Here is a 27,941-nt window from a genome sequence, read left to right as displayed (position 1 = left end):
ATACATCCTCCTTTTGTTGTTATTTTCTTACTGCTGCTGAGTTGATGTGATTACCCAACACACAGCTCGCACAGCTGTGCCGAAGACTCGAACATCTGTCCGTTACCGCAATTCCTTACAAAAGATGTGAGACTACTGCATGTTTGCTGGAAATGTGTATATTTTACTTTAAGTAAATATTTTCTTGTATTTCAAGCATAACTATAATGTTAGAGATGCTGTTGGTATTTGTTGTTGCTTGCGGTAACTGATGTTCGGCTCATGTTGTTAGTTTGTACATTGTTGTTGATGTAGTCTGTTTTCTTCCATATGCTGTCTTACCACATTTACAGCTGAAGTCTGACAAGGTGGTCCATTTTCAGCTTATTTAAAAGTCACTGAATTGGTGCTCAAGAAGGACTCATTTCTTGAGATATCAATGCGCTATTAAATTGAAGTCAACCATAAATAAATTCAACCTTAAGAATGAGAATGAAGATTGTAATACTATTGTACATTAAAACGTTGCCTACATTTAGGCGCTTATTGTTTTTTAGCAAAGTCGCATACCTAAAATGCATAATTCACTGTTTTATTAATATTTCCAGCCTACCTTCTTCTTCTTCTTCTTGACTGGCGTAGACATCGCTTACGCGGTTATAGCCGAGTCCTCAACAGCGCGCCACGTATCCCTCCTTCTGGCTGTTTGGTGCCAATTGGTTATTCCAAGCGAAGCCAGGTCCCTCTCCACCTGGTCCTTCCATCGGAGTGGAGGTCTCCCTCTTCCTCTGCTTCCACCAGCGGGTACTGCATCGAATACTTTCAGAGCTGGAGCACCTTCATCCATTCGAACAACATGTCCTAGCCAGCGTAGCCGCTGTTTTTTTATTCGCTGGACTATGTCTATGTCGTCGATAAACACATACAGCTCATCGTTCTATCGTCTGCGGTATTCGCCGTTGCCAATGTTTAAGGGACCATAAATCTTCCGCAAAACCTTTCTCTCGAAAACTCCTAGTGCCGTCTCATCGGATGTTGACATCGTCCACGCTTCTGCACCGTAAAGTAGGACGGGAATGATGAGAGACTTGTAGAGTTTGGTTTTTGTTCGTCGAGAGAGGACTTTACTTTTCAATTGCCTACTTAGTCCATGCACCTGTTGGTGATTCTGCGTTGGATTTTCAGGCTGACATTGTTATTGCTGTTAATGCTGGTTCCCAGGTAGACGAAATTATCTACAACTTCAAAGTTATGACTGTCAACAGTGACGTGGGAGCCAAGACGCGAATGCGCTGACTGTTTGACGACAGGAGATATTTCGTCTTGTCCTCGTTTCCAGCCTACCATCTCGGATTATTATTCCTTATTGTCAAATATCTCCCTTCCGCTTTTTTGTTCTTTCTTCAATGATTTATAAAAAGTGATCGGATTTAGTTCAAATATGCGCTGTTTCGTGCGATAATCTGTTTCCATCTAGACGGCAACTTCACAAAACCCTATCGTAGAAGCCCTATTCATTATTTGCGAAGAACTCAGGCCACTTTTCACAAGCCTCTTTTGAGTTCAACTTTACACCACCAAGGGCGTTCGCCATGGATAGGAACAGTTGGTAATCACTTGGCGCTATGTCCGCGCTATATAGTGGATGCGATAAAACCTCCCATCCGAGCTCCCGTAGCTTCTGACGAGTCATCAACGAAGTGTTTGGTCTGACGTAGTGCAGGTGGGACACTACATCCTTCCTGTTGGCCAATCCTGGACGCTTCTGGTCGATCGCCTGATTCAAGAGATACAGTTGTTTGCAGTAGATGGTAGAATTAAGCAGTTCATAGTGGATGATTCCCTTCCAATCCAATCAAACACACAGCAAAACCTTCCTGGCCGTCAATCCCAATTTGACTTAATATATTTCGGTTGCAGGCAGTATCTGCGCTCTATGTTAGGATTTTTTCCTCATTCCACTTTTTACTACTTTAAAATCCTTATAGAGGGGCTGTACTTCAAAGTGAATGTTGGTAGATGTCTTTAAAGATAAAAATAGAGTTTTTCCAAAAATAATTTTCAATTTACCTTGTTATCCTTTAAACATTTTAGAAATACTCTGTATTCAATCTCTCTAAAATAATTCTCGAAAAGAATAAATATTTCCTAGAAAACTAAATCTCAAACTTTGCTTAAGCTTAAATGCAACTTTAAAGCGTCAAGCAATATTCCTCGAGTCACATATATTGTATTACCCAGAATTCCACGCACAAAACTGCATTTGCCAAATATAATTTATTTACATGCGCATATTTTCGATAATGACTGTTGCACTTATGCAAAATACTTTTCACGAAATTCACTTATATTTTATGCTCACGTATCGGATACTTTGACTGAGCTGAGACAAAAACTGCGATAAGTGCGATTGTCAAAAAACGAAGAATTTCTCACTGCAACTACTATGCTTATGAAATGCAAGAAACAAAGCATGAGACAGCAAGAAACAATGTTGGCAGCTGGCGCGTCTGTACTGGTAACAACGTCAGAAAGCAAGAACTTTGTGCAACAAATGCATTTCCTAGCAACGCCAAAGCAATTGTAAGCAATAAAATAGAGTTTTTCCAAAAATAATTTTCAATTTACCTTGTTATCCTTTAAACATTTTAGAAATACTCTGTATTCAATCTCTCTAAAATAATTCTCGAAAAGAATAAATATTTCCTAGAAAACTAAATCTCAAACTTTGCTTAAGCTTAAATGCAACTTTAAAGCGTCAAGCAATATTCCTCGAGTCATATATATTGTATTACCCAGAATTCCACGCACAAAACTGCATTTGCCAAATATAATTTATTTACATGCGCATATTTTCGATAATGACTGTTGCACTTATGCAAAATACTTTTCACGAAATTCACTTATATTTTATGCTCACGTATCGGATACTTTGACTGAGCTGAGACAAAAACTGCGATAAGTGCGATTGTCAAAAAACGAAGAATTTCTCACTGCAACTACTATGCTTATGAAATGCAAGAAACAAAGCATGAGACAGCAAGAAACAATGTTGGCAGCTGGCGCGTCTGTACTGGTAACAACGTCAGAAAGCAAGAACTTTGTGCAACAAATGCATTTCCTAGCAACGCCAAAGCAATTGTAAGCAATAAAATAGAGTTTTTCCAAAAATAATTTTCAATTTACCTTGTTATCCTTTAAACATTTTAGAAATACTCTGTATTCAATCTCTCTAAAATAATTCTCGAAAAGAATAAATATTTCCTAGAAAACTAAATCTCAAACTTTGCTTAAGCTTAAATGCAACTTTAAAGCGTCAAGCAATATTCCTCGAGTCACATATATTGTATTACCCAGAATTCCACGCACAAAACTGCATTTGCCAAATATAATTTATTTACATGCGCATATTTTCGATAATGACTGTTGCACTTATGCAAAATACTTTTCACGAAATTCACTTATATTTTATGCTCACGTATCGGATACTTTGACTGAGCTGAGACAAAAACTGCGATAAGTGCGACTGTCAAAAAACGAAGAATTTCTCACTGCAACTACTATGCTTATGAAATGCAAGAAACAAAGCATGAGACAGCAAGAAACAATGTTGGCAGCTGGCGCGTCTGTACTGGTAACAACGTCAGAAAGCAAGAACTTTGTGCAACAAATGCATTTCCTAGCAACGCCAAAGCAATTGTAAGCAATAACTAGTTATGTCAGTCAAAAGAAAAAAAGATAAAAAAGTAATAAACAAAAATAACAACTAAATCGACAAGCGGAAATAAGAACTGAATGAGCAAAAAACAAAAAAGACGACACAGTAACTTGTACGTGACGCAGTGACACGACAGCAAATAAGCAAGGAAGCAGCAAAGGGAAAATGTGCATTTTTTGTCGAAATTGGCACGCATTTGCGTTGTACAGAATATCGCAGAAAAATGAATTTCAACTTCTTCGAAATGTATTTCTTAAAAGTTTTTTTCTCTCGATATTTTTTCGTTCGAGGTTATTTCTTGTACAACATTTGCATATATTTTATGTGACTAACGAATGCGTTGGATATTGTAAAGTTGCTTTGCCTTCAACAGAACTTGGCTTAAAGTTGAGTATATTAAGAAATAGTTTAAATAAGTACCCAGCTATTGCATAAGTTATACTAAAAGAAACTCGCTAGATGGCGTTGCTGTTTATTTTCGTTCCATATTTCTAATTCTTATTTTAGCCCTTCAACATACAGTTATTAATGTCAAATTTGCTGAAATCCGGTATATTTTAATTATTTTTCACGAAAATTTACATAAACTGTCGATTTTGACAGAACATGTAGTATGGTGAATCGAACAAAAAACTGGTATAAGTCGAATAAACTGATGTTATGAGAATAGTAAAACGATGGTTTTAAGAAATCCGGTATATTTTAATTATTTTTCACGAAAATTTATATAAACTGTCGATTTTGGCAGAACATCTAGTATGGTGAATCGAACAAAAAACTGGTATAAGTCGAATAAACTGGTATTATGAGAATAGTAAAACGATGGTTTTAAGAAATCCGGTATATTTTAATTATTTTTCACGAAAATTTACATAAACTATCGATTTTGGCAGAACATCTAGTATGGTGAATCGAACAAAAAACTGGTATAAGTCGAATAAACTGGTATTATGAGAATAGTAAAACGATGGTTTTAAGAAATCCGGTATATTTTAATTATTTTTCACGAAAATTTATACAAACTGTAGATTTTGGCAGAACATCTAGTATGGTGAATCGAACAAAAAACTGGTATAAGTCGAATAAACTGATGTTATGAGAATAGTAAAACGATGGTTTTAAGAAATCCGGTATATTTTAATTATTTTTCACGAAAATTTATATAAACTGTCGATTTTGGCAGAACATCTAGTATGGTGAATCGAACAAAAAACTGGTATAAGTCGAATAAACTGATATTATGAGAATAGTAAAACGAACAAACGATTGTTTTGAGTCCAATAAGCAGTTATAATGAGAATGGTGAATCGAACAACAAATTATAAATTAAGAAAACTGGTATAATTAAAAATATCAAACATTAAACGTTTGAAAGTGATTTTAAATTATTTCTTATAACTTTACATATAATTCTCCTCTTTAACTTTATTCTTACATTCACATGTGAATTTTTACCACAAAAGTGCAGAGCTTAAACATAGCAAACACGGAAGGACGCGTCAAATCGCTATACATACAACATCTCTTCGGTTTTAATATAATCTATTTCCTAGTGGATTTCCAAGAAGTTTAATATTATTTGTTAGTAAGCAATATCTACTTGCTGCAGCTTCTTGTTAATGTATTCCCTATTGGCCAAGGTGCTTGTAAGCCTTGGATTGGATGGTTGAGCACATTAAAATCTCATTAGTGTGCGACAAGTTTGTTGGATTTGCAGTTCGATATTGGCAAAGCATTAGCAAAGGCCAAGATGTGATGCTGTGTTTCGGCATTTGTGCGTTATTTATTACAGCTGCATATTTGTGGGGATATAAAGTATATTTTAGCATACATTAAAGCAGTTTTAAAGACACGCATTTAAGCTAAAAAGCGTACTAAAAAAAATTAAAGTAAGGTTAAAAACTGGTATAAAATAAAACTGGTATAAAATTTCCTTCATGGTAAAATTAAAAAAAAAATGAGTTAAAGACATTTAAGTTGAAATTCCTTTTCGAAAAGTTTACGTAATATTATAAACTGGTATAAAACAAAACTGGTATAAAAGTTCACTTCTGAAAAACTTGAAATATATTTTGAGGTGAAAAAAGTTTCCTTCATATTACATATATTTTCCCACAATTATCAATTCACATGCACCTCTATACATTTCCCACATCAAAACCATGTGAGATTACCAAAGCGAACGCATCACTCACTTGCTTATCAGCTCGCTGCTATCTAATCTAACTCACACTCCACCCAAATGACATATTATTAGAATTTATTATTAGCAAATCAATTACACAACACGCCTTTCATTAACGGCCACTTGGGTGCTCTTCACCCTTTCTTCGACGTACCGCCCACCAACGTACACAAACAGACTAACAAACTTTTGCAATTTATAATTTCGCAGCAAATAAATGTCACAAGCAACATTGATGCGCATATATTTGTATGAATGTGCGTGTGTTTATGTGTGCATTTGTGTCTTAAGTTGATTGGTGGGCGGCTTTGCGGGTACACCATGGCGTATGCGTGTCATTTGACAATTAACACGCAGACAGTTCATAAATGTGTCACCGCTGGCAAAAACAACAAACACAACAAACACCTGTGTGGGAGTATGTGCGTGAGAGTTGTGTAGTTTTAATTAAAAGTTACGTGCCATGAATATGTGTCATAGACACAAAGGAACTAATGAACCTACATAATACCAGCTTGCATATGTGTGAATGTGTGGCTTATGTGAATGATGTGCGAAAAACAAGTTGACAAACATTTAATTAAAATGAAATGATAAATTTAATTAAGGAAGCAAATACAAAAATTGAATAAAATATCAAACAAGCGAGCGAGTGGCTAAAGAAATGCATGCTGATTATGCGGCTTAAATAACGGTGTATATGCGAGTGAGTGCGCATAATGCATGTTGGAATAAAGATTATCCTAACGAAATCAGTGATTTTTCACAATTCTTTTCATATATATATTTTTTTTTTGGGATTAACAATTTAAGCTCTTCGCTGCAATTATTTCAATATTTTGAATGCAAGCTCTGATTTAAACTTTGCATAATTGTTGGCATAATTTAATATTGTATGCAATTGTGATCATTGATAAAGCTCATTGCTTTAATGCCATTGTCATTCAGCCTGCATTCAGCTGTCTTTCAATGCGAGTGTCTGTCTGTCGGTGACAGCATTTGTCAATTTATTGCTTTTGCCATTGTCAAATGTACTGTGAAAGCATTGTCGAAGTGTTGTGACGGCTGACATATTTAAATATTTACTCAATTGTTTATGGTGTGATAGTGTCCACCCACCATAAATGCCATATAAGTATGTTAGTGAGTGTGCTTGTAGCACAAGTAGTTGACAGTTGGCATGTGTGGTGTCTGTGTAAATATGTGTGTGCGTACCAAATAATGTGACAGTTAAGTGTCCTAGTTAAATACTTAATGCGTGTGTGTGCTTAAATAGTTTGTATTGATTTACTATTTTACTTACACATAAGTCATAGAAAGACTGAGTCTCTATTAAACCTTCAATAATTATAGGATTTATGAGTTACTGTATTATTCGAACATTTATTTGCCAATAAATATTAATTATTTCACTCTTCCGTACAACACACCAACACATTTACATATCTACTCAAGACTCTTTGCAGTACTACCATCTCTTGCCGCTACTAATTAAGTTCTCAGCCATAATATTTGTTTTAAAAATTTAACAAAATATTTTCTTATTATTCTCTTAATTATGAAGAACTGCCTCTCCTCCAAACCGCCGTCAGCTACAGCTCAATTTTTCTCATCATCACTTTTGCTTTGCATAAACGCAGCTGAGGCTGAGCAATTTCGTTAAAATGGCACTCCAGTGGCTTCAACTGGCAAATGTGTGCGGAACGAGAAGTTGAAAAAAAAACTTTAAAAGGCGGAAGAAAAACAATAAAGAAATTTGCATATGCTTAAAATATTCATAAAGATAATTCAACGTTGAGCGGCGCTTTGGGACAATGCGTCGAACAGGAAGTTGCGTACGAACAGTGAAAGCTTGTATACATATATATAAATATATATTTGTATATATTCCTTAATGTATGGAACTCGCATAACAAACATACTTACACATACATATTTACGCATATAACACACCCCATACAATGAAAGTTACTCATACGACGCGTATATCCAGCATTAAGTTAAGTTCCCCAGTGGTTTTCTCTCTTCATGATATTTGTTGTTTTTGCTATTTTTAATACCCAGTTGGAAATTAATGAACTAAGTCGTGTCAAAGTTCAATGTTGAAGATGCCGGAAATATATGATATTTAGCTAAAATATTAAGATAATGAGTAATTCGGTAGAAAAAATATTATTTTAAATGTTTCACTACTAAAAAATTTTCATAAAAAGGTTATGTACCTTTAAAATTATCTATTTTCGGTATGATAAAAGTACCGTAATTCGGTACGATAGACATTATGAAAATGCAAAGTTACGAGAAAGCGATTTAAGGGTACTGGATAATATGAAAATTACTTAAAATTTAACTTAGTATAATAAAAGTACCGTCTTTCGGTATGAAGGTGTAAAACCACATGAAATGAATTAAAATCTAGCTCAACAAATTTCTGTAATAAACTGTAAAAAATAATAACTTCGTTAAAGACATTATATATTTTGAAAATTACCGAATTTCGGTAAAATAAAAGTACCGTAATTCGTTATAATAAAATTTTAGAAAATATTAAATGTGTTTGTGTTGTGAGAGAGTTAGAAAAGTCAAAAAATCTTAAATATGTAAGTACAGTGTTGCCACCTGAAAAAATGTTAAACTAACATTTTAATATTAAAACAAAAAAATTCATTCAATTTAATTTTTTTTGCATAAATATTTATTTTCTGGGAAATATTTAAAATCCTTTAATAAAGTAAAAATAATATAATAGCTGCTCTAAATTCAGTAGCACTTGAGCCTGATTGTCTTGTGCATCCCTGCAGGGCAGTTACTGCTGTGTGTCACTTGTACAACACACTTAATGTTCATTGCTGCCCTACGCAGCGCTTGGTTGGCCACAATTTTTTACATTTCCCTTTTTGTATCACCATTAAAAACTGGGTCAGCAGCACATTTGTCCTGCGTTGATAGCCGGAATAGTTAGTCACAACTCACCAAACCACCAAGCCACACCACATCAGCATGTCGGTACTATTGTTGTTGTTGTTTTTGTTTCATTTAATTTTATTTCATTTTAATTTTTTTGTAACTGTTATCGCTAGAGCTTGAGCCAAATGCTGCCATTACCGTTACTTCAGCTGCCGCCTGTCATTCACTGGCTTGTGTCGCATTCACTGCAAATGTCACTTGGGCAAAACAGCACACAACTGTGTCGTTTTTTATTTTTTCCACACTCGATTTTATTTTATATTATTTTTGTATTTTTTTTATGCTGGTCCCACACACATGAATATATTATATTAAAATGTATACACTCATTATTCCTTTTAACGCTATTTGCCACTTTGCCCCATTTGCATTATGCTGGCATCCCATTTTTCGCACTCACTAATTCATATTCAGTCACACACTCATACTTCTATCATAACGTTCCCACAGTGTAGTGCTAGTAGTTTCCACTATTTTTGTTATTGTTGTCTGTCTCTTGCCACCTTGCCATGCGGCTTAATGGCCCCCACAGTGCAGCAACCAGCATAAGAGACACTCTTCGGCGACGCAACATAACGCAGCACACACATTACATCTTATCACGGGACTGACATTTTAATATTGCATACGGTCATCCAATTCTATGGCATATGCACAGGCGTTTGCCAGTGTTTGCTTGGGTGTGTGCGTGTGTTTATTGTTTGTTTGCTGTAAACTATTACATTGTGTTTTGTTGTTGTTGTTCGCTCTACGCTACGTTGTGAAATTGAAAATTTCTTTTTAGCATTATAGTCAATTTGTTTATTGTTGTATTTAAGCTTTAATGCATCGCTTTGATTATTCATTTATTTAATGAATTCTTTTGTTTGGTCACAGCTGACCACCATTGTGCTCAAAAGCTTTGGATTATGTGATAATTGAAAATTAATTTAATTTTTGGTATTGTTTGTGATTTTGTCGCCATGGCGTATGACTGACATTCATTAAATTTACTTAATGTTTTCACTTCTTTCAAATAAACTCCAGTCTAATCAATCCTTATATAGTCTAAAATTACAAAAATTCTCCAAATTCGCAAAGAAATGTCTTCCGACTTTTCTTCTTCTCTCTTTTCATTAGAAACAAACAACCTCCTGGAAACCCAAGTGCTCTTCTAGTAATTCTTGTAATCACTCTAATTAGCATACAAATTTCACCTAATCTACAGTTATGTGATTAAGCAACTGACATGCCAGTTTCAATTGCCTCAGCATGCAGTTTTCCAATTGCAATTCAATCAGCTAATCAATTATGTGAAAGCAGCAAATATCGAGAACTCAACTACGGAAGGAGCGATTGCAGTGACTCGTTAACACAGTCAGAAACTCGAAGCAAGCAAACGAAAGGCACAACGTGAGATGTTCGAGTAGAATGTTGCATAGAAATGCTGTAGGAATATTTGGTTGCAAGTGGCTTTCATTTTGAGTGCCTTAGTCGAGTTGCTGCGCTGCTGCTGGTTGGAGGGATGTGTTCGATGAATATAACCAGAAAATGGTATTAAGTATGAATAACGTTTTTGGATGCACTCGTGTGATGAAGAACATTCATTGTTTTTGGTGAAACATAAAATAAAATACAGCTTAGAATAATTTTCGTTCTATGGAAGAATAAATTTCTTATTTTATTACACAGAGAAATGAAATCAATTGAAACAATTCTGCAATAATTTAATTCAATTTTTATGTTGTCTTATTTTCCATTTAAGAATTCAAAGCTTAAATAACAGTAATGACTTCGCATATACCGCTACTCACTTGTCCACTATTAATATAACCAGCAATCGCAGTATCACATGCAAATAATTTCATATGGTATTTTTGTGGCATGCCACATTTTAATTGTACAAAGAACTTCTGCATTCGGCATTCATGCGCGCTTTGTCGTGTTAAATTAAATATATTTAAAAAAAAAATATTTAACACATTAAATGTGTCATTTACCAAACAATTATTGCGCGGCTACAAGGTATTTAAAACAATCAACTGAAAAATGTTGCTTGATATAATTAATACAGCAGAATTTTATTTAATTATATAAAAGCATACTATTGCAAAATAAATACAAAAGAATTCAATATTGAACAATAAAATATGCTGACGGCGTACTGATTGATAACCTTGCCCTCATCAGTGAGTAAATTTTGTAACTGATAAGGTGCTCAGCGCATTTGTAATCTTTGCCCTCTAACATGTTTGATGAGTAATATGTGGGCGAGTCTGTGTATATATTGTTCTATACTGATTTAATAAATTGTTATAAAATGCTGGTATTTATAAACTCATTAGTTTTAATCATAACCCAGTATAGTCTAGTTTTATGCAAGACGTTATGCAGTTTTCCAGTAATCTTTGTACATTCGTAGAAAGCAAAATTTTTAAATAAATACGCTATTATCAATTGAACTGATTAACAATGAGAATTCTGCTGAATATTGTATTTGCTTTTGATCTTTCAATGTCAGAGGTGAGTAACAAAAATATTCTCTATTGCTGGTTGAATAAACTTTTCACTGATAGTAAATGCTACGTATACAACTAATTATTTACCTTGTTATGATTTCATTCTAAATATTTACAATAATATATTGTAAATAAAGCTATCATGATTAAAATGGCTAACTAAAATTATATGGTGTTTTTTTAGTAATTACCATTACTATTTTGATTACCATTACTATTATGAGTACCATTACCATTACATTACAGTTACTAAAATGAATGGTGTTTTTTTAGTAATTACCATTACCATTACCAGTACTATCTTGATTACCATTACTAGTTTTATTACCATTACTCTTTTGATTACCATAACTATTATGAGTACCATTACCATTACATTACAGTTACTAAAATTATATGGTGTTTTTTTTTAGTAATTACCATTACCATTACTATTTTGATTACCATTACTAGTTTTATTGCCATTACTATTTTTATTACCATTACTATTTTGATTACCATTACTCTTTTGATTACCATTACTATTATGAGTACCATTAACATTACATTACAGTTACTGTTACAATTCCCAAATTATATGCTGCTATTTTTAGTAATTATGGCAAATTACCATTGCTTTTATGATTACCATTACATTACAATTACTGTTACAATTCTCAATACTCTCAATTTAAAAAATATTATTAAATTAGTTGAAATATGTTTGATATTACTTTATAAAGCATATGAATTGTTGTAATCGCCATAACAATTAACATTACCAGTAATTTATTATAAATAATTACATTAGTTATTTCTGTGAAAAATAAAAATTCTGTCCATTTCTACTGCATTTACAATTACTTTTGCAATTCCCAATACACCCAATTACCAATATTTCGAATATTACTAATATAATTAAAATCGCTATTATCGCTACAATGTTATTACAATTACAATCATCATTACTGTTACAGTCTCATTACAAATCAAATCTCAATGCAATTCCATACTTCACCATAAATCGTGTCAACTTTGCTCTCTGAAAACACATTCCATTTGCTTGCCGACAAAACTTAGCCCTTAAATCGTACAAACACACTCAAAAGCCACTCGGCAAACACTTTCATTTCAACAAATTTAAACAATTTAATTGCAAATTCAATTCGTCTCAACTACTTAATTACTTACAACATTTGCATTTGTTGCGACAATTGTGCAATAAGTTCACTTGATTTATATCTGCTAACGTCAACAATAACTAATTGCATTCATTACATTTATGCATATGCATAGGTATTAGTGAATTAGTGATGTGTGAGCGTGTTTATTGAATATTTAATACGACTGCTAATACCATGTACAATATATTTATCTACAGACATGGATTTAATTGAATAATTACATATGGTACTCATACTAATTTAATTTTTACTTTGTGTTTTGATTTACAGAATTACGGAAAATTCGATTATCACGATTTGCGGTTTAACAACAAAGCAAAATGGTGAGTTGAAATTGAATGCATTTTAAGATGATTAAATTTTTATGCTATGTACAGCTGGTGGGACTTAAGTGATTTTTAGTTAGATGAGTAATAGATAGTAATCGATGAATAATCGAAAGTAGTCGGACAGTAATGGAGAGTAATCGATGAGTAATGGAGTAATCGAGAGTAATGGAGAGTAATTGATGAGTAATGGAGAGTAAACATTGAGTAATGGATAGTAATCGATGAATAATCGAATGTAGTCGGACAGTAATGGAAAGTAATCGATGAGTAATGGAGTAATCGAGAGTAATGGAGAGTAATGGAGATTAATGGAGAGCAATTGATGGGTAATGGAGAGTAAACATTGAGTAATGGATAGTAATCGATGAATAATCGAATGTAGTCGGACAGTAATGGAGAGTAATCGATGAGTAATATAGAGTAAACGATGAGCAACGGAGAGTAATCGATGAATAATCGAGAGTAATGGAGAGTAAACGATGAGCAACGGAGAGTAATCCATGAGTAATGGAGAGTAATCAATGAGTAATGGAGAGTAACCAATGAGCAACGGAGAGTAATCCATGAATAATCTAGAGTTATGGAGAGTAATCGATAAGTAATAGAGAGTAAACGATGAGAAATCAAGAGTAATCGAGTATAATTTTTGATTACGGAGATGTGAATTTTGTTTTTAAACTTATAAAAACTATTCTTATTTATTTTAACGTCTATTTGCCACTACTTTATTTTCTCTCTTAAGCTATGCCACCGAATATACTGTCCGCTTTTGTCTCTCTTCTTTCTAAGAAAGTCACTTACTATAATTACCAACTGCAATCACTGAGTGTCCTTTTGTATGTCTTTCATTTTCCTTCCACACACAATTCTCTCTTTATTTATCTTTTTGCTTAAATGAAAGCGCAAGCAAGCAGCGGAAACAACTAATTAAGTTCTCTAAAATCACAAGTTAATTAGCTGCTAAAAATGTGCTGCCAACTAAGTAAAGCCCTCCCACATTTTTGCCCAAAACAAGCGCACGTTGTTTTCACGAAAATTAGAAGAAATAAATTAAGGAAAAAAGCGAAATGCCCAAAATGACAAATTACAATGCAAGCAACTGCTTAAAATCAGTGCAAAGAAAGAATGCGTCGTTAATAAAAACACACCGAAATTTAAAATTAAGAATGTTTCTCTTGTTGTTGTTCTCCGAAGGGGGCGCGCAAGGGAATGAATTGACTCAAGCAGACGCCAGTCATTAGTCACATTTATAGCAGAGCACATAAAACCATGACATATTTATAAGCGTAATTAAACCGCGCCAAACGTGCCACAATCGAGTGGACAGCGGATTTTTTGGTAATAAAATTTCGAAATTCATGTTTAAAATAAGTACACGACGCCGATCTGTTAATTAGTTATACTATACTCGAAAAATTATTATCGATGATTAAAATCAAAAATGGAAAACATTTATTTTTGCCGCGCTAACTTTCATCGAATTTCATTAAAATTCCATAATTCAAGGCCTAAAAATATAATGCATTCGTTTGACCTAAAAATACAGTTGTGTGTGTATATATGGCATACGCAATTAACTGTGAATTGACGTCAGTATTATATTTTAGTCATTTATGGTACTCTAATTAGGCTTCGAAATTACGTTTAAAGCACACTTTATGAGTTTCAAATGATTTTTATTAAAGCTGTGTGGGTAAGCAGATTATTTTTATAAATTTATACGCCGCAAATGACGTCATTAAGTTGTCTGTTTGATGATTTAAAGTAAAAAAATAACAAATTAAAGAAACGCTCTCTTTGAGAAGCTTTATAGTTGATTAAGATTTGGCACAGAGTTGCCATCATTGCAAAATTTTTTTTTGAAAGATGATATTGACTTTCTTTACTTCCAAGTATTGAGAAAATTCTGACATTATAAAATATGAAAAAGCTTTCATTAATCGACATTGCTGGAGAGCAACTCTGAAATTAATTAATTAATTAAAATATGTGGCAACACTGTTGCAAAACTATCATATCATAACTCAGAAATCCTTTTATTATATTCCACAGTAAAAAAAAAATTAAAATAATTCAATTGAATTTTAGTAGAGTGGCAACTCTGGCTGAAATGTTGATCTAGTTTTTTTTTTAATTTTTTTTTAACTATCTCTAATTTAATATCCTTAATCATTTAAACACAACAATTAATATAAAATTGGCTGAAATTTGCACACGCTTCGCTCATTATTAATTTCATAAAGTGCATAGTTATTAATTAAAAGCCAACTCAATTAATATTTATTCGAAATGCGTCCATTACACTAAATGTATGCCCACACAAATTTTGCTTTTACGCGTTAAATTCAATATTTGAGCAATTTAGTGCTGTGATATTATTTACCGTACATGCTGGTGCATGGCACAGCAGCAGCAGGAATAACGGTAACAAAATTTTGCGGTGAAAAACGCATTAACAAATAACCAAAAATCCAATCGCTTTTCACCGCACACACGCCGCACCCCAAAGGACACAGCTAAATGAGTTCAATATTATGAAAATTCCTAATTAAACGAGAGCTATGCATGCATGAACTGTGTGTGTGTGTGTGTGAGGCATTCTAAATTGTGTAGGTGTGTGTGTGTGTTTGGTAATCGTCTATCCACTAATAAATTACTAATACTAATTGGAAACATGAAACGACAAATTCATTTAGAATCCACGGGGAGTAAGCGCCAGCAATAAATACACATACATATATATAGTACCGTTACAAACTCACAGTTAATACCGTTAAGTGTTTAAATTTGGCAAATTGTAAAAAACCGCAAAACATAAATCAATTGTGATTCACCATGCAACGCCCAGGAGTACGCCCGCCTCTGCCACACATACGAACACACCATGCACCGTTACAATTAACCGCCATTGTTTTTTCTAGCTGCGGTGGCGTGAAGTGCAAAAATAGACCGAAATGCAATAGCAACAATAACACACATATTAAAATGTAAAACAACAACAACAAATAGTTGTAAATAAAGAGCACCGCAGAAGCAACAACAACAACAACTAACCGGATATGAAGCATTTGTAGCGGCATTTGCAGCTGCTGATTAAGTAATTTGGCACAGCAGGGGATGCAAGGGTGCACAGCAAACATGTGATTTCCCAATCCACCTTACGTTCATTAAACAACTGGTCAGTAGCCCAGTGTGCACACACATATGTTATTTAATATACCCAAATGTTTTTTTTTTTTTTTTGAAAAGTGGGGTTGTTTCTGCGAGTTCATTAATAACTGTCGGGTCAGTAGCATGCGGTGCGCGTATGGGAAACTCTCACTCTCTTCACTTTGGAACTTCATTAATTTCGGACACGCAGTATGTAACCGAGATACTGTTGTTAATGATAAATTTATCAATTATGGAATTTACAATTATCTATAATTGGTCAATATGATTTCATTAGACGACTACAATGCGAGAGAGCCTTTTTTAATTTCATGCATACAGTAAAAATAATTCATTTCAGCAACTGCTATAATTTGAAGCAACTGCTATAATTTTAAGCAACTGGTATAATTTTTAAGAAACTGGTATAATTTTTAAAGAACTGGTATAATTAAGAAAACGATAGGAAAATGCTATAAACTCTTAGAAAAATCCGGTACAACGCATATAAACAACCGGTATAATTTATAAAAAACTGGTATAATTCCAATTAAAACCTCTAGTAAAAAATAAAAACTACTTAAACTGAATTGTAGTATCGAATAATGGAAAGAATCTTAAGCTCGCAAAACGCGTCAGGCTGGAACTGAATCGTAAGTCTTAGTTTGTAAAAAACTGTCGAAGAAATATTTATTATTCCCAGCATTAGTTTTCATATATATATATATATATTTAAAAATATATAATACCTTATCAACCAATTCACACATCATCCGATATGAACAAAATAAATCGACATTTAATTTACGCAAATAATCGACTCACAAGCAATGCTGCACATACGACTCACATTTGATAAAAATAATGATAAATCACAGCGCAAATTGAGAAAATCAAAAGGCAACATATGCGCAAGTGAGCATTGACATTGTTTTAGGCTCAACACCACAGGCGCTGATTACAAACGAAATTACTCGAGTGCTCGTGTTGCGTATACGCCCTGGTATTTCACCGCCAGGCGCGATTAAATTTATTTTAGCGACACTCCATTTAATCTTTGCGGTCTATGTGTGTGTGTATTAAATAAAACGCACATCAAGTTCATAAAAGTAGCTTGCATGCCATGCCCACCTCCCTGCCTCACTCACCCAAGAGTATTGCGGCAAAGAAATTTGTCTTTTACTCGATTTCACACCATTTAATTTTTGTTGAGTAGAGTCTAGCGAGTTGATGCTGCTGAGTGCCATGAGGCGCATAAACCATGCTGACTGGGAATTGCTAATGTGGCGAGAGGGGCGTGGCCTACATGTCCGCATGTGTGTGTGTGTGTGTGCTCTGTGATTAATGACCGTGTGAAAAGTGCGTTAATATGTCAACTGAGTATAGCATATGTGATCATCATGCAAGACACTTGCATTTTTTTTGCTACATGGAAGTCGAGTGGCTTCACATGTTTTTTTTTTTTGGTATTTTATTAGAGTTAAGCGGACAATTTCTTATGTATTATTCACTGTTGAATAAGTATTTACGAATTTATATATCTATATTTTTTAGAATATTTAAAAAAATGTATCATAATAATCGAGCAGTTGGCGCATATTTTGAGAGAGTGTTCTTTAGTCACATATTCACTCACAGTTTTCCTAGATCGTTAAGGATTTTTGAGTTTAAGACCTATTAGACCTATAAAAGTGAACAAAAACTCAACTCATTTGCTCTGCACTGAACTTTAACTTAAACATTTTTGTTGATTGCCTACTGAGGACCCCTAACTTCAGATGGAGAGTCTAATATCATCGAAATATTACCATTGCATCTACGAAGCCAAGCATTACTGTTGCGAATTTTATCAAATCACTATTTTCCGTCTCCAAAGGAGGTACCCTTTAGCCTTCTATTCAATTTCTCTTTGTAATTCAAGAGCAATTTGTAGCGCCGTTCAATCAACCAGCTCATTATCAACAGTCAACAGTTAACGGTATACCGTCTCAGTGCTTCAAACTTCAATCACTCAATTACTTTGTGGTAATGGATGCCAGTCACATCACACATACACACACTTTAACAAAAACTGTATGAGCGATATAGTGCGCAGTAGTTGTTGTTCTGGTGGGGTTAACGCACATTGCCAGCAAGTTGTTTTGATAAATGGTTGTCAAAATTTATTTATTTTTTCTACTTGTAACTGTAGCAGCTCTTCAATTGGCTACGGCGCTGCTGGCTGGTACTAGATTGCCATGGACTGCCTGGTTAGTTATTATACAGTCGCTGGTGAATGTCAACTTCTGTAGAAGATATTTTCTACTTCGATTTCGCCGTCGCGACACGCATATTTGCACAGCAAATGATGCTGAAAACACTATGGCGGACACAAGTCACAAGCATACATTCATACAAGCAGTTATACGAATTTGGTATACATCAATATAATTAGAAAAAGCGTAAGCGCCGCAAAAAATATTGACACAATCTATAAAATTAAGTGCCGTCTGTTCAATATTACTACGCTACCGCCGTCTTTTTCCACTTCTTTTGCTGGTCTAAGAATTTGTCAATCTTTTCTTTCCTCATTTCGCTTATTTATTGTTGTTGTTGTCGGTTTTTTCTTTTCTGCAATTTCACCATCATCAATATTAACCACTTTCGAGCCCAGCCGGCATGCAGTCGAGCGACAAGAAAATATTGCAAAAATTAACAGCAACAAAAAATGGCAGACTGTTGCTAAGTGAGCTCTTGCCTGTCGCCCACTAAGTGCTTGTACATATGACAGCAACAACAATAAGAACAACAGTGAGTAGTACATACATATAATTCGTATTATGATCAACTCAAGCGGCAGGCAGGCTGTTGTCGTCTCCGTCCACCGAAGATGATTGATGGCTGCCTATGCCATTATGCTGCCAAATTAATGAGATTGGAAATTTCATTATGATAACAATGGCAACATGACACGCACAGGCAAATAAACACGACTGCGGCGGGGTGGCAGCGTGGCGCTAAGGCAAAGTGCACGGATTGCTCGAATTTTCCATTGATTGATTAAGGAAAGCGGCTTTGAATGTAGTTAGAAAGTAATAATTTAATTTTGGAGAGTGAAATGTTGTTAATCAAAAGTAATTGTGAATATTAAATTGTAAAAAAAGTTTTAAAATATAATTTTTTTGATAAAAAAAAAATATTTTTTTTTTTAATTTATAATAATAATTAATTTTTATTTATAATATTTATGTATAATATTAAATAAAATAAAATTAAATTAATTATTTTATTTTATTATTTTTTTTTATTTAATTTACTTTACTTTACTTTATTTTACTTTACTTTACTTTACTTTACTTTACTTTACTTTATTTTACTTTATTTAACTTTATTTTCCTTTATTTAATTTAATTTAATTTAATTTTATTTTATTTTATTTTATTTTATTTTATTTTATTTTATTTTATTTTATTTTATTTTATTTTATTTTTATTTTATTTTATTTATGTATTTTATTTTATGTATTTTATTTTATTTTATTTTATTTTATTTTATTTTATTTTATTTTATTTTATTTTATTTTATTTTATTTTATTTTACTTTATTTTACTTTATTTTACTTTATTTTATTTTATTTTATTTTATTTTATTTTATTTTATTTTATTTTATTTTATTTTATTTTATTTTATTTTATTTTATTTTATTTTATTTTATTTTATTTTATTTTATTTTATTTTATTTTATTTTATTTTATTTCATTTCATTTTATTTTATTTTATTTTATTTTATTTTATTTTATTTTATTTTATTTTATTTTATTTTATTTTATTTTATTTTATTTTATTTTATTTTATTTTATTTTATTTTATTTTATTTTATTTTATTTTATTTTATTTTATTTTATTTTATTTTATTTTATTTTATTTTATTTTATTTTATTTTATTTTATTTTATTTTATTTTATTTTATTTTATTTTATTTTATTTTATATTTTGCTTTAATACCAATACGAGTATTTATCCACAACCAAAATTATGCAATACATTAAATGATAGTCATTATCCCTGAAGTAATTTCTACGCGCTTGCCATGCATAGCTGCTCCCTGACATTTTTTCAGCCTCATCATTTCTGCTTTTTAAATGTCTCTCGTAAAATATGACATCAATTTACATTTTTTGGGCGAAACTTTACGACTGCGACAGCACCGCCAATGAAAAGTAGGAATTTGTAGGAAAAAAATTACTTAAAGATAAGCGAGTCAAGTTGGGTGATGTATGTTTTGGCAAAGCAGGGGCATACAAGTACTCAGCGCCTGCAGACGCAACAGTAAATTTATCAGCAATTTGTTTTGGGAATTTAAATTTATGTGCGTAACAGCGGCAACGTCACTACCGACGACAGATAAGCCTTGATTAATCTGTTTGGCTTCACTTGTAACGCGAAGTGGTTGACTTTTTCCGCGGAGATACATATGCTCAACTCACGTTGAAGCATTTGTTTTCAACTTTTTGTTTATAAGAAATTACCATAATGGAGTTTATATTATCTTGATTTCTTTAAAGCTTCCTTCATACATAGAAAAGGCAATTTGTTTGCTCTAATTTTAAGCTTTCCTGATACTGAGTACTGTTACGTTGTCTTTTTGAGGTTAGGTTTATCTTGGTTGAAGTTAAATCTAATATCTGTGTCTGATAATCCAAGAAATAAAAATCTATATAGAACTTTTAGTTTGTGCTTTTTAGATTAGAGCTTTTCGAAAGCTTTTGTGAAATGATACAACTCTGGTTTTTTTTTTTTAATTTTTTCACCTACACAAAATTTAAGCCTAAGATTGCACTCTAATTCGAGCATCCAAAAAGTTATGAATTTTATACAAATAATTCGTCGATTGCTGAGATGGGTTGAATTTTTGAATCAGCTTTTCGGAATGAGTAAAAATAAGACGAATTAAACACAATAAAAATTATTTTCTGCAAACAAATAAGCTCTGCTTTCCTAGAAAAAGTATAAATAAGGCAAATTTTCTAACTTTATGCTCATATCACACTTAACTATTGAGCTTGAAACCTCGTCGCTTGAAAAAAATAACAACAATTATGGATCTAGACGAATCTGCTAAACCAATCAATTTGGGAGCGTATTTAAGCCAATATAAAGAGAGTGCTGAAAACATGCAAGCCTCTGATGATAAAGCTTTGCTTCGCAAGGAGTTGACGACCTCGGGAGATTCTCAATTAAAACGACCCCAAGAATTCGATACAGCGATCAAAACTAAAGTAAAGAAAATTAAAAGGCACAAAACAACTACAAAGGAAACTAAATCACCTGAGGAAATTGAGTCTTTGGATATGCATTTACCACCACAAATCGAGTTATGGTATCCAGCTACAGTTCGCGCCCCAAGATACCGACCGCTCAGTAGACCTTCACCAGAGGAATGCGAACACATTAAAAATGTACTCGAATATGCTTTAGGCTGCGAGGAGGAGCCACAGGATTCACAGTATGAACCAAATTACATAAATTATGATCGTTTTTGGCACCATTTGCAAAAGAAGAAGAAGTCGTGAAAAAATAGTCAATCGAAGATACATTTATTTATAACTTAAGTTTGAGAGAATTCCTATGAAATACCATATTTTAACATATTTTTTTAATAAATCCGCTTATTGTCCGATCTTATGAACACTTTTTCAAAAAGAAGTCTGTGTTTAAACGAAAGCATCGATTACCAAGAAAATATATTCAATTATAGAGAAAATTTGATCTGAAAAAGATTTAGGCATGAGAGCAAGCGCCTCAAAGGCACTTCAATCAGATTTCCCATCCCAAACTGGTAATACACAGATAAACACTAGATGATAATACTTTCAATTGTAGGATACTGAATTAAATGTCAATTAGTAGCTTAGTATGCTAATTATTTTTTAAATTTAAATCACTCTCCCTTTTCGCTTCAACGTCATAACTTCCACAAGTACTGATACCGAAACATCAACAATTTTAACACCTTAACATTATGGTCTTACCCGCGTCCAATAATATGTATTTAAGGGGGGCGGAATTATCAGAGTATGTTGCACCGAGCGAAATACATAATTTGGCTGTGATAAAAAATCGGCAGCAATCAGAGAGCGAGTGTATTTTGAAAGCATAAAAGAACTGCAGTTAAAACGTCGGAAAGAGTTCCAAAATAAATTCGATTTCAATGCAAACATGCCAAAACTCGACGGTAACACAAAGATAGACGAGGAAGAGAGACACCACCATTGTCGCAAGGTAACCTGCGAATAAGAAAACATCTGCCCTAATATTACAAATGTAGTTGAAGTATTATCTATGACTCGTGCTATTATCTAAGCTCACAGATCGAGGAATCGTTTGTTTTACAAATCGCAACGAATGGAACACAATTATCAATCGAGAAATTGTGAAAAGTCAAATATAAAAGCGTAAAAACTGTCACGCCATCTCTTTTGGTTTTCAACCGCGAAATCCTTGCCACCCACTCGCTAAGTGGCCAACCCTAGAAAGCCTGTTTAGAGCGTGACTGCCCACCCAAAGACCAATTAGATCCCCTAAAATTAGAAGACCTAGTATATTTTCTTAAACAGAGATTCAATTGCATCGAAAGCAAAATCCGCAGAGTAATATCAAAGAAATTGTGTCGATGTTTAAAAAAATATGTTTATTGAAAGCGAAAGGAATTACATTTTCGTATAATGAGTATAAAAATCGGTGGGCACTTCAAAATCTGCTGGTGTTACCATTCTACTTAATTCTTAATTACCATTTTAATGTTTTTTACTGTTTCCTGGAAAATTTGTGCGGCGTCGTGTTTCGGAATTTCTGTATCTGATTTCGCACTTATTTTCCATCTTTTTGTATTTACCACATGTAATTGAAGATTGTTGCTTGAAGGAACATACTCTTTTACAGCATAATTATCATTCGAAGGGCGGAGGCATAGCAAACTTCAATAATGTTTTATTTTTCAAAGAGGATTGTGTGATGAAGATCAAAAGCAAAACTATTTTTTGTAAAAAGCAGTCGAAATATTCTTGGAATGTTATGTCTTTAGTTACGCCTCCTGGTTTAAACGACTTCAATTCTTAAGACAGAAACAATAAAAGAGGCTTAACAGTCAATAATGTTCAGCTGCCGCCATTTTACCCCCGATACCATCAGCAGGTAAACGCCTTTATTGTGAAACAATGGTCGCTGGTATTTTTTACCTGATCGATCTAACGACTCGCCCCAGTAGAAAATAGTATATAAACTGCTGAATTTTGCACCAGATTATCACAACGATTTCAACAACTGAGACTTCAACTACAACACAAAAACCGGAAACTATTAACTATGGACTCTACAGCAGCAAACCAAATGCTCCGAAAGGAAGAAGAAGACTTTTTCAACGTCATCGAAAGCCCCATCGATTTAAGTCAATACTTTCTAACCGAGATAGATCCAATGGAAACTTTGAGATATGGTAATGACAGTCCTCCCCCACCGCCATGCAGAAGCGCTCGAATGAATTTAGGCATCTTTAGAGATATACAAAGTCCGGAGATTGTTAATCCATCGATACCAATTTTGGCCACCAAACGGAAACTGGACATTGAAAAGGGTGATCGCACAACTTTGACATACATCAAGAAACGTATGGCATCGGAAGAGGAACGCAACTGCTCAGAGACAATCACAAATGAAGATTCCAGCAGCAGAACTTGCGAAAGATTGCCAAGCATCTCACTTTTCGCTGTTGAGGAACCTGATACTCTGATCGACGAAGATACCCTTACTATGGAGCGTACTTATTCGATGTACAACGAAACTTATGGTGGTGGAGCGCAAGCGATGGAGAATGCCTATACCGAAGAATTGGAACCCGTATCCTGGATTGCTGCACCTCATGCCACTCACTCCTATCTTTTTGCTGCTACAAATCACAGAGCACAAGATGAAGTTTTAAATTAAAAAAAAAAAATTGTAAAAAAGAAAAAAATTAAATAAATAAATTAAAAATTATTAAATGAAAAATACTTTTTCGATGAATATATATTAGGTCTACAACCTTGCTTGCGCCGTTTGCAATAAATAAAGCCTTGTATAAAAACGGTAAATGTTATTCAAAATATTGGCCGTCATTAGCACTACTTTTGACCATCTTTCTGGGAGCATTTCAGTATTACGTGACGAAAGAATTCCTCATCTTTCGAGTCTTCTCAAGTATCAATCCAATTTTTTTAAGTTCCAGACAACCTTTGCGACGTGAGGCTAAGCATTGTCATTCTGGAGAATGACTTTATCGTGTCTTTCCTCGTAGTGTGGCCGTTTTTCTTTTAGTGCTCAGCTCAAACGCATCAATTGCGTTCCGTATCGATCTCCTGTGATCGTTTCACTTGGCTTTAGCAGCTCATAATATATCACCCCCAGCTAGTCCCACCAAATAGAACATGACCTTGGTCTTAAAACGTTGAAACCATTCGCAACATGTTTTTTCACTTAGGACAGCCGTACGTATCCGAAAGCATTCGATGAGCCTTAGCCGCACTTTTCTTGGAATTAAAAAAGAAAAGCAAAATTTTCCGCAAATGTCGAGAATTCGACTCAAAAAATGACATTTTCAGTTGAGAATGAGTTTGGGATGCAAACAGATCTCTACAAATATTTTGTTGGGTTAATGTTGACACAAATGTCCAAGATCGATATAAAACGACTTAATCGATTTAATCAACCAGTGCTTAACCCTAGAGACATCTATTGGAAAACGGCGGAAGCAAAGTTGTAGACCATAATATAACTTTCGTTGATCTAACTTGATAATGAGGTTCTGTTGAGCAGAATGATGACCATGACCTCATGCTTAGGAAGAAAATTATTGAAAATTTTTACTTATTCTAGTTTATCAGGGTTAGATTAGCTGGCTAAGTTTTTAAGCAAGATCAAAAATTAGATTTGTTTATGGCTCACCTCCATGAAGCCATTTCAAAATTCAATTACCACAAATGTTTCTAATAGGACATTATGCCTTGCAGAACACGCTAGTGTTTCCATTCTTCTAGCGATTCTTTTATTGTGCAATTTGAGAATAATGTGTTTTATGTAAATATCGGTTTCTAATTACTGTTGTTCTACTCGTACTATTCATCGCCAATATGTGTACAAATCTACGAAAATATATATTTCCTAAAGCAATATAACTCCTAAATCACACTCACTTCATCGTCACTTGTCAGTCTCAAGAGAATGATTGAAAAGCCTAATATACTCACTAGACTAGCACTGATTAATAAAGAAGAGAGAAAGATGTAATGCAGAATAATCACAGTAGAGAAGTCGTGCTCCAAAACACTTACATAGCGGATTGATTTCTTCGCTATTCTCGGTCAACTCAATAAACTCGACTGTAATGGTCATTACCTGATATTCTTTACCTTACTGGTTAGCGAAGTAAGAAAAGGCAAAATGACAAAAATAAAACAAAAACGCAGTAAAACTGTTCCCTGCATTTGAACTCTCTCCGTTTCTGAAGACTGTTGTTGCATTATGCAAGACGAGTAAGAGCTCGAAGCGATGTTCTCAGGCGAAAGAATAAATTAACATCAGCTGGTTTTGCAGAAGAGTTCAAAGTGGTATGTGCTTAAGGTGATGTGGTGCCTGCTTCAAGCATTAGAAATGCCTAATTACTGATTCATTTTCGATAATGCTTCGAAATTTTTTGGTTCAAATTTATCACATTTACATCATTTCTTTAAGATGAACAAGTAGTTCAAAGGGCTTATTACGTTCCACTCTGGGCAAGAACTCGTTTAGTGTAAGTTTCTATTTTTGAACTTATCTCCAAGTTTTTTATATAGAGTTTTGACAGCATAATCTCCAGTTCCTTCTATGCAAGGAGAATTTAATAAATATGGTTACATTTTCTCACTTCCTGGAGAGGATTATACATTAAGTTTAGATATGTATTCGACCGAAAATAGTGCTATAGACATATTACTATACTATTACAAAATCAGTCCTACTCCTATCTCATAAACACTCAGACTCAGATGAGAATGCTTTCAATTTTAAAAATAATTTAATATTTTTAATAGTGAGTATGTTAAAATTATTTACATATCTTCGTTTCCATAAAATCCAATTGGTATAAATACGAAAAAATTTTCGCTTAATCATCATAACAATCTCAACTAGCGACACTGAAACATCTAAGAGCTTTACATTATGGCCTTACTCACGACCAATAATATGCATTTCAAAGACGATAATATTGAAACGATAGACCTAACATCTGATTTACAGCCCTTAGTGGAGTCAACAGATAGTGTTTTACATAATTTGTCAGAAATAACAAATAGCCTACAATCACAGTCACTGAAATGTCATCCACTGAAAGCAGAGAAAGCGCGATCATCGATAGCAGAGCTTCAAATAAAACGTCGAAAAGAGTTCCAAGATAAATTCAATTTACTTGTAAAGCGGTCAAAACATAATAGAAACGTGAAGACTGTCGGGAAAGAGAGAACACTAAATGAAGCGAAAATACCATTGGTAGAGATACCAAAGTGTGCGCTGGAAAACTTTGTATCAAGAGAATGTGACACCACTGATGCACTTTTGGGATTGCAAAATATTAAGAAAGAGCCAGAAGATGAGCTAAATCCAACATATTTGCTTATGGAAATGGAATCAGGTTTAGAAGATTTCGCGTCAGTTGTACGCAATCCAACGGGTATCAGCAAACCGGATAACAGCAATAACATAAAATCCTTTATTAAAGAGGAGCCAAGCGACGAATTTGACCTACCAAATACGAGTACCTTACCTTCGGGAGATTCGCTACCCGAGACATCATACTATTCGTTACTGCAGCAAGAGACATTTCGAACTTATGTCGAAAATTGCATTAATGCTGTCAATATCGAGGACTCGTCTGAATTCGAATTAGGACCGAATGGAACACGAGTATTGATAAAGGATTTGCGACAAGTGAACTGGACGGGTGTATCTACTGCCACGCGAAGTCTTTTGAATTTCCTATTCGACCGCCAAACTCTTGGCACACACACTTTAAGCGGCAAACCTTCGCCCGCTTTGCTGTATCATGACTACACAGCTAAAGGTCAATTAGATCCCTTTAAAATCAATGATTTAATATATTTTATGAAACGGATATTTAATTGCTCCGATCGCGAAATCCGTAACACAATATCAAATAAATGCGCTGATACCGCAAAGGCTTTAAAAAAATGAATAATATACAGGGTCAAATTTCATAAGAAATTTTAAAATACCTTGAATATATCAAATGTTTGTACCTTTTCATATATGTTTGTAAGTATAATTTTTTTAGTTAAATATGTAAGATTGAACATACGTCTATTTCATAGTCTTTTCATAGTAGTTTGTGTAGAAGAAAAAATTTAAATACGAAGTTCCAAAAGAATTTGAAAAATGTTTCGAAGAAGAACCCTTATTGTCATAGTTTTGTTTAATGTTTGACATTAATTTTGTTTCTAAGTATTTGTTTTTATTTTAAGTATTAATATTCAGATAAAAAAACATGATATAAATCTTAGTAATCTTAAAGTCCCATCCGATGTTTTTGCCATAGAATTCACAGAAGTTTGATTCTAAAAATTATTCTCTCAACACCGACAATTTTATCCATATATTTTTGAAAAAAATAATTAGTGGTAATTTTTAGTTTTTGACTGGAACATCGATTTATAGTTATATGTGCCGAAATGCCCATAAAATCTAGAAAAATTAGGTTCAATATACTTTTAGGCGATGGAAATTCAAGAACAATCAAGTTTTTTCAGGGTTGAGTGGACAAATATATTTCCTTTTTGGCATATACTAGTTATTTCGACAGTAAAAATAAAAAAAGTTTAACTTTTACTTAACTTAGTCTCTTAACTTAAACTCTTATTTTAATATAATAAATATATTAGCTGCTTT

General features: G+C 33.3%; 1 protein-coding gene across 4 annotated transcripts in view; it reads left to right on the top strand.

Moving 5' to 3' along the window:
* The window catches only part of LOC105211709 (neurogenic protein mastermind), a 299,950-nt gene that overhangs the window by 145,748 nt on the left and 126,261 nt on the right, over positions 1 to 27,941 (top strand). For all 4 annotated transcript variants that reach the window (XM_054233289.1, XM_054233288.1, XM_054233290.1 and 1 more), the window contains exon 2: positions 12,781 to 12,833. The gene's annotated coding sequence lies outside the window, so the exon portion shown is untranslated. The remainder of the gene's footprint in view (positions 1 to 12,780; positions 12,834 to 27,941) is intronic.

The sequence above is a fragment of the Zeugodacus cucurbitae genome, chromosome 6 (genome assembly GCF_028554725.1).
Source record: "Zeugodacus cucurbitae isolate PBARC_wt_2022May chromosome 6, idZeuCucr1.2, whole genome shotgun sequence".
NCBI lineage: Eukaryota > Metazoa > Arthropoda > Insecta > Diptera > Tephritidae > Zeugodacus > Zeugodacus cucurbitae.
The sequence above is the reverse complement of the archived record's forward strand: the minus strand, read 5'-3'. Positions and strand labels throughout refer to the sequence as shown.